Source organism: Ursus americanus, chromosome 19 (assembly GCF_024610735.1).
Source record: "Ursus americanus isolate L20-20 chromosome 19, mUrsAme1.1.p, whole genome shotgun sequence".
NCBI classification, from domain to species: Eukaryota; Metazoa; Chordata; class Mammalia; order Carnivora; family Ursidae; genus Ursus; species Ursus americanus.
The window spans coordinates 23973209-23980675 of NC_142145.1; positions in this window are offsets into that span (position 1 = coordinate 23973209).

Below are 7467 nucleotides of genomic sequence, written 5' to 3' on the forward strand. Positions count from 1 at the left end.
GCGCCCGGGAGCCAGAGCTGAACGTTGGGGCACCCGCGGGGCGGCCGAAGGGACAACCGGGGGGCGGCTGCGCCAGAACAGCCCTTGGGGGTAGGAAGGGCAGAAGGCGCCACGACAGGGCTGCGCTCCGCGGTCCCTTCGCGTTCCAGCCAGCCGGAGCTGGCTCTAAGACTGCACCTTTGAACCTCGAGTAACCCCACCTTCGCAGGGAGCCGGTCCCACTCTTGCCTGGGGAGGAAAATGCCCCGACAGCCTCGCGCCCCTCTCTTCCTGATGTCGGGGCCCCAGCCGGGGAGATCGGTGTGGGGAAACCAGTCGGGAGAAGCAGGTCCTGTTCCGGCCTATCCTCGTTACTTCTGTTACTCCTGCTGCCAACGGAGCACGCTTTGTCCCTCCCGTGTGCTATAATACATTAACAAGAGGCAGGCTGGCTTTACTATTTAGTCTTAAACCCCGTGCACTTTATGGGATGGTAAATGGCACCCCAGATATGTTCCTTCCCCTCCGCTCCAGCTCTCCTCCATTGGTAAACAAAGCAGAGTAAGTCGGGTATTACCTGCCTTTTGCAGACAGGAAAGCGAAGTCATGGGGACAGGCTGTAGGTTTGAAGGACGTTTTGACAACCAGGTCTCTCTCCTCTGCTGTTTAATCTGGCCGGCTGGCTTCTAAATATGTGCTCTTGGAAACCATGTCCCCCATCTTCCATGCCTCAGCGGCAAAAATCCCCTTTTCTGTCCTGAGTCGCTCAAAGCCATAGTCCCTTAGGACCTTAACTGGACAGTGTGGAGCATGTGTCGTGGGGGTCGTTGCCACATATGAGATTCCCTAGGGGAACCAGGTATTTCTGCAAAGTTGCTATCCTACCTGGGGGAAAAAAAACCAAAAACAGATTCAACAAAATCAATATCCATTTTTTTTAACTGCCAAGGTTATGAAACACTCTAAGTTTTATTGCTGGTTGGTTAGAGTGCCCTCCTGTGTCTCTATATTAAAATATAATGTAAGAAATGGCAAAGGACATAATGAAATTACAATCACAGCATATGAGTAATGTATAACATCAACTGTTTGTTATACTTCATACTTTCCAGAAGAACCATGAGGATATCTGGGGAGCCTCCTGTGTGGAGGAAGTCCCTATCTGGGGAGTTTCAGCAGAAAATTCTGTTTGGGGGTGCCTGGGTGGCTCAGTTGGTTAAGCATCTGCCTTCAGCTCAGGTCATGATCCTGGAGTCCCAGGATTCAAGCCCCGCGTCGGGCTCCCCGCTCAGCGAGGGGCCTGCTTCTCCCTCTGCCCCTCACCCTGCTTGTGCTCTCTCTCGCTCTCAAATAAATAAATAAAATCTTTTTTAAAAAAGAAAATTCTGTTTCTGTTGCAGTCAAAATTTCAAGGTCTCGGCCTACCCTAGTAAAGGATTCTGTCATTCGTTTTGCCTGCCAACATGTGAAGGCACCTTTCTATGTTAAAGGAATGAACTCCCCCTTTCTGAGAGCTTTCCAGCCTCCCTTGCAGGTAGAGTTTAAATTCGGCCAGTCAAACTCTGACCTGGGAGCTAGTGAGGCCAGAAGCACGTGGCCACTCCACTCTACCGGCACAGCCAGCTCTGGTTCTCTGGGGCAGCTGTGGGACCAGCAGTTAGACCAGTCTGCAGTGGGATTTGGCCACTGCCACCTGCCTGAATGCTCTCCCAAGCCTGGTTCCTCTGCCCTGCAGAGATTGGGGATTACTAGCCAATATCATTTTAATGAGTTCCTCTTCAGCATAATGAGCCCAAAACCGTATTGCTTACAGCTAAGAAGATGACTCAATCACCTGAGGTTAACTGAGCCGCTACTACAGGTGAAACAGCAGGCTGAGCACCCCAAGGAAGGTTCGAGAGGCCAACCCTGCTCCCGTGAACCCAAGGTAGAAAGTTAGAAGTGGCAACAGAGTGCTGGGCAGGAGTGCCGTCCAACAGAAATACAAGCCCCACGTCTTGATCAGCTCGGTTTGCAGTAACAAAATACCATGGAGTGGATGGCTCAAACAACAGAAATTTATTTTCTCACAGTGCTGGAGGCTAGAAGTCTGAAATTAGGATGCCAGCATGGTTGGGTTCTGATGAGAACCCTCTTTCTGGCTTGTGAATAGTCGCCTTCTCACTGTGTCCTCACACAGCAGGGAGAGAGACAGAGACAGAGTGAGCAAGCTCTCTGGTCTCTTCTTATAAGGGGCACTAATCCCATCATCAGGGCCCCAACCTCCTGTCCTCATCTAAATCTCATTATCTTTCAAAGGCCCCCGTCTCTAAATACCATCACACTGGAGGTTAGGGTTTCAACATATGAATTTGGTGGGGGGCACGATTCAGTGCGTAATGCCACATATGTGATTTTACCTTTTCTAGGAGCAACACAAAAAGATAAAAAGAAACATGTGAAATTAATTTGCTAAATTGATTTGACCACAGAAACCTCATCCCACGAAGAATTTAGTGAAGGCTCAGAATTCTGCAAAAACGTCGTTTGGAAAGCCCTGGATTAGGAACTGTAACCACAGAGGAAGTTAACTGAGGCTGTTTCAATCTCCATTTCGTCATCTGACCTCAGCTCTCCCATATGCTGAAGGCAGCTTTGGGTAGGCTTGTTGGGGTTCGCTTGTATGTTTGTGTTTGCCCCTCCTTTGCAAACCCACAACTTCAATACCTGGAATTCTTTCATTTAGAAGACTTCTGAAGGGCGGGAGCTGAGTAATTCTCCCTAATAAAGAGATGTTCCCGCAAATTCACATATACAGTTTACATGTGGCTGTTTTCCTCCTGCGTCTATACAGGCGTGGAGCAGGTCAGATACTGGGGGTTGGATGGTTTAAAGCAACTGACCTGAGAAACCAACCAGGCCCGGCACGTTATTTTGGGGAGAGATAGTACAGTACGCAGCGCTGGGCTACATTATCAGGATGAGACCCAGGGAAAGGTTATTAAGCCCCCTTCACGCCTCCCACCCCCCACAAAGCCAGGGTGGTTCAGTTCTGAGTGCCATTTAATTCACTGTTAGTATACTATCTTCTCCAACGAGCCCTACAAACGAAAACTAAATAACCACTGTGATATCAGCCAAGAACGTCAGGGTCCTGAGCAGGCCTGGGGGTCTGCACCTCCCATGGAGAGGACAGGAGGACAGCACCCAGCACTGCAGAAGCCCAGCTGAGCAAACGGGGCAGGACCTGCTGGGACCCTTTCTCTCGCCCATCACTTCCTGCTAACAGAACAGAACAAAGGAAAGGCTAAGGCAGAGGGACTCGTGGTCAACTGAGAAGTGTGTAAAATGGTTCAAAGGAGAGCCTGAAAGACTAGATCACCGAATTTTAAATCCTCTGGCACTTCCGAAACTCTGTGAAAAAAATTTTTTTAACCTAATTCATAAAAGTTCCTCTTCTAGCAAAATATGTTACAAAGAACTGACCCCAGGTTATCTAAAGAGACCAATAACCACAAGAAAAGATCAATAGTAACCAACTATTCTATCCATACAGATCCCCAAAGTGCCAGATACATATGGTTCCCCAGATAAATTCCCTTAAACTATCAAACCTTTGGTTAAATCCAATTTTTCACCTATTCCTGTATCTATACACCTACATAGCAGATCATAGCTGGAAAAAACAAAACAAAACACGAGCTTGCTAAATTAAAATAACAGCCACTAACCTCAAGCCATCTTTTCATTTTGCCTAGCAATCAGCTTATATTCCCTTAGACAATTTCCTCCTTCTACTCCTTCTCTCTGACAACTCTCTCACATCTTGTCCTCTCCCCTCAGACTTCTAGCAGCTCCCCCATCCCTCGTCCTGATGATCTGACTTCCCATTTCACTGGAGAAATCAATCAGAAGAGAACACCCACAAACCACCATCACACTCATCCACCATCAGACTCATTTGTCCCCATGTCCTCAGATCTCTTCCTGTTGCTGAGGATGACCACTCTGCGGCTGTCCAAGCCCCCTGCCCTCCAGTTAAATACCAGATGCCATCCCCTCTCACCCACCCAAGGACATCACCCTAACGATTCCCCCTCTCTATCGATCGTTTCCATGGATCATCATCATACAAACACCGTTACAATTACTCCATCTTAAACAAAACAAAACAAAAACCCCAAAAAAACCCAACTCTATCCACTATGCTCCTGTCTCCAGACTCACCTTATTTCTCTGCTGCTCTTTACAGTAAAATTCCTTTAAGGAGTCCCCTCTGTTCCCTGACTCCAATCCCTCTCTTCTCATTCCCTCTCAGGCTCCACCACCTTCCCACAAACTCTCTCGTCAAGGTCAGCAGTGGCCTCCACACAGCCAGGTCAATCCTCAGCCCTCTTCCTACCCCATTACGGTCACTCCCTCCTCCTTGGACACTCCTGTGGTTCATGCCTCCTCCTCCGTCCCTTTGCTGACCGACTTCTCACTGCTGGAGCGCCCTATGGTTCCATCTATGGAGCTGTTATTTTCATTTATCTAAAATCACTCCCTTAATAATCTCACCTATTTTCACGCCTTCAAAGCCATCTGTGTGTGATTCTCAAATATGCATAGATACATACAGATGTACAGCTGGCTAGCTAGCTAGAGATACAGGTACAAAGATAGAGGATAGAGATACATATCTCTAGCCTGAACCTCCTCCCTAAACTCCAGATTTGCTCATCACCTTACATGTCTTCAAGGTATCTCACACGTACCATGTTCAAAACTGAATCCCTGATCTTTCCCCGCAAATCTACTCCTGCTTCAGTCTTCTTCCCAATTTCAGTAAATGGCAAACTAATGCTTTCAGTCACTCAGGCCAAAAACTAGAGTTGGCTTTGACTTCTTCCTTTTTTTCTTGTCTCACATTCAACATTCAACAGATCCTGGTGGCTTCCCCTTCGACATTCATCCGGAATCTGACCACCATTTAACATCTCCATTGTTTCCACCATCATCCGTCACCTGAAATAAACTACCAGTGGCTCCCTAACTCAGTAAAGATGAGTCGTTATAGTAATGCACCGGGCTCTGCAAGACCCCCCCTCTACCTCTCTGATACTAATTCACCCCACTTTCCTCCTGGCTCAACCCCCACCTCATTCTGGCCTTCTTACTGTTCTCTGAACACACCATCCTTGTTCCACCTTGGGGCTTTCGCCTTTGCTGTTCCTTCTACTGACTCCCCAGATATTTACAGGGCTCACTCCCACGCTGCCTTCAGATCTGTGCTCAAATGTCTTATGAGACTTCCCTGACCACCCCACTGAAAGTTGCAACCCCCCCAACACTATCTCCCTACCCTGCTTTATTTTTCTCCCTAACACTTACCACCATCTGGCCTGTGATATATCTTAACTCCTTATTTGTTTACAGTCTGCCTTCCCCTGCTAGGATGAAAGGGATTTTTGTGTATTTTGATCATTGCTTTATCTCCAGAACCAGGACTTAATAAATACTTCTCGAAGAAGCACATGAATAAAATCTGAAACTAAACTTTTTCAGAGCCAGATAAAGAATAAAAGCTCCAAAATTCTTTCTACAAAATCAGAATAGTAACTCTGATACCAAAATCTTACAAAGATTGAAATGCAAAAAAAAATAAAAAATAAAAAAATAAAAGAATGGAAAGAAGATAGAAAAAACTAAGCTATCTCCTTTCAAATATTTTACATAAAATATTGGGGAAAGACTCTTTAAGCAGGATATAAACACAGAAGATAAATGAAAAACATAGCAAATTTGACTACGCTAAAATGTTTTAAAACTTTTCTGCAGTAAAAAACACCTTAGGGGCGCCTGGCCGGCTCATTCGGTGGAGCATTCGACTCTTGATCTCAGGGTCCTTATGTTCAAGCCCCAAGTGGGTTGTAGAGATTACTTAAACGATAAAATCTTAAAAAAAAAAAAAAAACTTTAAATAAAGTCAAAAGACAATTTCAGACTGAGTTGCATATTTGTTATGTATAAGAACCCATTTCTCAATTTTCAAAAACTTTTTTAAAAAGCAATCCAATATGTCTCCTTGCTGTAAATTAGAAAAAGGACTCCCACCCTCGGGCTATTTTACCTCCACTTCTCAGAAAAACGATCACACTATGCTAATTTTGTTAGGACAAGACATTTCACTGCCATCTACCAGAAAAAATGACATAATAAATATTGCAATCTCTGATTTCTATGATGTGACTAGCATCCCCTAGGTTGGACAGCATAAGACCCACACAACCAATGACACCATCTATATTCTAGACTGAGGTCATTGTAAATAGTATTTTTCACCTCCATGAACATCCACCAGGATTAAAACACTGCGTTGGATGCCAGTAAATTCTTTTTTCTTTTTTTTTTTTTTTTTTCAGGATGAAAGGCATTCTTACCCCTCCCCAAATTCCAGTAATCAGTAATACCCTCTAATCATTGGAACAATCACATTCTTAGGCTTTTCCAAAATGCCCCCAGGAAACAGCACCCCCCCTTTGAGAGCCAGTGGTGTAGATTGGTAGGAAGGGGTGGAGGAAGACTTTAACTCTTTATTTTATGCTTTTCTATACAGCTTGAATTTTTCACTCTATGCATGCATACGAAAAGGAATAATTAAAATATGAAAATATAAATTAATTAAATTAGTACACACAAGAGGAGCTAAATATTAGGGATGGAGGAATTATTCCAAGGAAGACACATAATATGGATCCCAGTACGTGATAGTAACAGAGGTCTGAAGTCTACCAGTCCCAGGAGTAAGTAGTTGAAAGAGACTGGTCCAGAAAGCCAAGAACTTGACTCTGCCTGTGGGAAAATCAACACTCACCCTCATAGTGTCTTGCATCTCTAAGTAGATAGATGGCGTTGAGTGCAATAGTGTTCAAGCTCTCTCAGACGGCAGAGCAACCTAAAGGTCATGATGCTTTTTGCTGAAGAGTTTTAACTGTTAAAGTATTTCATTCTATCACATAAACTATGCTGTCGCATCAACCACTTATTGAGCTCCTATGTGTGGCTTTAGAATGTCAGTTTCGTGAAATTTACACACTACAAAGCACAATGTGAAAACAAAATTACAAATACAGAGGGAAAACCAGCTGTCTCAGCATCACTGGCCAGTGCTGAGTTTTCCATGACTACTCCCTTGTTACTTGTTTGTGTTCTTTTATCTGTTGGAGGCACCCAAGGAGTAAAAAGCACAAAAACTTTAAGAAAAATTATGGCTTTGCTATAAGCCAAAAACTAGTTCAAAATAAAGGATTTTTTTTCACATGGTAAAATCCAAATAAGGTTTGCAGTTAGGTTGTGAGTACTGTGCCCGTGCTGGGCTCCTTGTTTTGACAATTGTACAGGGATTATGTAGGATGTCAACATTAGGACACCTGGATGGATCAGTCAGTGAAGTGTCTGCCTTTGGCTCAGGTCACGATCCCAGGGTCCTGGGATGGAGTGCCACATTGGTCTCTCCACTCAGCGGAG